The sequence below is a fragment of the Myodes glareolus genome, chromosome 15, assembly GCF_982192425.1.
Source record: "Myodes glareolus chromosome 15, mMyoGla1.1, whole genome shotgun sequence".
Lineage (NCBI taxonomy): Eukaryota > Metazoa > Chordata > Mammalia > Rodentia > Cricetidae > Myodes > Myodes glareolus.
This window is the reverse complement of record NC_142040.1, coordinates 34,777,154-34,780,905: the sequence shown is the minus strand read 5'-3', so window position 1 is coordinate 34,780,905 and position 3,752 is coordinate 34,777,154.

The following is a 3,752-nucleotide window of genomic DNA, read 5'->3' as shown; positions in this document are numbered from 1 at the left end:
CTTTGACATTTCAAAAGTTCGAGCACACTGGCTCTCTCTCTTCCTGCTGCCCATAGATCCAGATTTGGAACTCTTAGCATTTCCAGCACCATACATATCACCATGCTCCCCACCGTGACCATGATGGACTAAACCTCTGAAACTGTAAGCCAGCTCCCATTAAATACCTTCTTTTACAGGAGTTGCAGTGGCCATGGCCTCTCTCACAGCAATAGGACAGTGCCTCGGGCACAGCAATTTTCAAATATTTCAGAACTGGAAGTCAAAGAATGGATTTTTAGAGCAGATAAATGATAATAATACAAGTAAATTCAACACAATAATATAAGTACATTTAATACAATAATATAAGTACATTTAATTGCAAGCAATTAAGTCGTTGTTGAATATGCTGCTAAGTGGAGAAAAAGTAAGTCATATACATATACATTAGCATTTAATGGGTGAAAAGATTATATGTATAATATGCTTATAGATTACATAGATTATCTACTGAAAGTTACATGAGCATTTTCAAACCCACTTTCCCTCAGAAGAAGGGATCTGCTTGGTTAGGGTACAAGACCAGGAAGGAGACAATTTTTTACTTTTATATTTGGAATCTTCTACCATTACACCCTTCTTACACAAACTAATCAATGGTTGGTTGTCTGTTTGTGTTTGAGACAGGGTTTCTCTGTGTGTACTTGTGGATGTCCTGGAACTCACTCTGTAGACCCGGCTGGCTTTGAACTCACAGAGATTCACCTGCCGCTGGCTCCTGAATGCTGGGAATAAAGGCGCATGTTACCACCAGGCATTAATGGTTATTTTTAACCCAGTCTTGGGTCTACACCGTTTTTATTGTTTTGTTTTGCCCTTTTAACCCCTTTTCTGAGTCACTGTGTTTCATGAATATTTGATTCAGCTCTGAGTTCATTTTGCTTGACTCTGGGTGATCAAGTTGAGCCTCCCTGAAGAAGCATGTGCCACCACCTGCCACAAGCTTCTTGCCAGGGACCCTTCCCTCACATGGAGACCTCTTCTCACTGGTCTCTCAGATAAATGTGCACAGCTGGAAGGACAGAAGCTGGTCCCAGGAAGACTAGGGAAATCGATGAGGACCACAGAGGAATTTAATAAAAGTGCCTGTTAGAAGCATGATTAAATGAAAACTCGGGGTCAGAAATTGGGGTTCAGCCTGAAGATCCGAAAAGCGAAACAGCCAGCCACTGACTCTTACCTCAACCTCAGTCTGAAATGGCAATCCTGCCTCCTGGAATCTTAGAAGGAGATTGTGTGTTGAGAGCTGTTTCCTCCCATTTTATCATCCTCTCTATGGTTGGGATTAAAGATGTGCACCACCATCATTAAAGGCATGCACCACCTGATTTCTATGGCAACTAGGGTGGCTACTGGGATTAAAGGTGTGTGTTACCATATTTGGTCTGTAAGGCTAACCAGTGGGACTGTTTTATTATCAGATCTTCAGGCAGTCTTTATTTATTAAAATTCAATTGAAATGCCACTACATTTCCCCTTTTGTCTAAAAAAAATTAAAAAGAAGGCTATAACTAATATAAGAAAATTATATATAATAAGTACAATGACTATATACTATATATACAGGCAATAAATACATCAACAATGTAATCCATTTGCATCTGACAAATTCAGAGAAAATATTTCATATCTACCCTAAATTGGTGAGTCTAAAGTCTTATACCTAATTTACTTTCTATCATAACTTGCTTTCTGTGCCTGGTAAACTATAACTATAGCTATCTAGTCTTCAACTCCCAAGACCCAAGAAGGAAATAATATTAACTGAGTAATCAGGAAGTGCAAGCAAGTGACTTCCAAAAAAATGTGAGTAATGATAGAAACAGCCTGCTGCCTGGACAGTCACCCAAAGTTCTTCTGCAATGTTGGGGCATCCATCTTCAGCCTACAGGCCTAGCATATTCAACAAACTTTTCTATGAAGCAAGATATTTTGTGTCCTGTTTGTCTAATTAAGACAGCATAATGTCAGCAGTCAAAGCAGGGGCATTTTCTTGCCCAGTGGCTTACTTTTGCCAAAAAGAAAGTAAACTCCATGTGGAGTTTCTTCGATGCCCATTATCTTCTCTGAAGTAGATTGGTGCTGCCAGGAGCAGACATGTCTCATTGTCATAAAAAAAAGAACCTAGGTTATTAAAACATCTTAAATGCCATATTCTGCAGATCTCTGAAGTGTTTGAAGATGACCTACCTATCCAAATTATATCTTTGTTTGACCTTGAAAACATACCTAATGTGACTACAAGTTCAATTATACTAGGTAATTAACTACTAATCTTTATTTCTTTAGTTATCTTAAACAGTTGATGATAATAATTTTCAAGGGCTAGAAATTTGCATTATGTTGTTAAATGAGCTGTATAGGTGCAGTACCCTGAGCAAGATTAGAAATGTATATATATAATATTTGAACAAAATTAATCTCAAATTTGTACCAATATACAAAATGTGTATATAATATACAAAAATAAAACCAATGTAAAACATTTAAAACTATAGTTGTTTTTAAAAAGTAGATTCAATAATCTACATTGTTATCTAATCATATCTATATCCTTCCTTTTACTTTTCAGAGTAGATTCAATGATCTACCTTCGTATCTTATTATATCTATATTCCCCTTTTTCTTTCATTTCCTTTCTTTTTTCCTTTTCTTTCTCTTTCTTCCTCTCTCATTCTCTCTCTCTCTCTCTCTCTCTCTCTCTCTCTCTCTCTCTCTTTCCCTTTTTTCTTTCTTTCTTTGTTTTTTGGGACAGAGTTTCTCAGTAGCTATGGAACCCATCCTGCAACTTACTCTGTAGACCAGGCTGACCTTGAACATCTGCCTGCTTCTGCCTCCCAAGTGCTGGGATTGACTGCTTGATTTCGTGCTGTATTAACTGGACATGCAGGACCCACAGAAAAATGACTGCTGAACTTGCTTAAAGGTGAGACGATCCTTTGGGTTTTCTGCTTCATGGAAGAGTCTGCCAGACATTTTGCAGGACACAGAAGAAAGTAACTGACAAATTGCCAATAAAGGCAAAACTGTCTTTGAAATTTCCTGCTTCATGGAAAAGCCTGCCAGATACTATGGGCCTGTAGACTCAAGATGGGTGCCCCAATGTTACAAAAGGACTTTGGGTGACTGTTCAGGCAGCAAGATGTCTCTGTCATTTCTAAAGTTTTGGAAGTTGCTTACAATGCACTTCCTGTTTACTTGGGTAATATTATATCCTTCTGGGGTCTTTAATGGAGTTGAAGAATAGATAGTTATAATTATAGTTTTCCTTAGTTATGATAAAAATTAAAGAAGATATAAATATTGTAACTGTAATTCTTGCTTGGTACCTGTTTTGATATATGTAATTTTCCTCTGTTAAAGTTAAAACCTTTTGTTTAATTTGAACAAAAAAAAGGAAGAGGTGTGGGAAGCCCTTCTGTATATTTGTTACTTTTATCCGTCATAGAGTTAGGTGGGAAAGCTAAACTGAATGCTGGGAGAAAGTAGGCGGAGTCAGTGAGATGCCATGTAGCCAGCAGAGGAGAAAGATGCAAGCTGTCAGCCTGAACCTTGCTGGTAGGCCACGAACCTTGTGGTAAAATATAAAATAATGGAAATAGGTTAATTTAAGATAAAAAAAAAAGTGAGCTAGAAAGGTGCTTAAACTACTGGCCAAACAGTATTGCAAATAATATAGTTTCTGGGCAGCTGGTAACGAACAAGCAGCC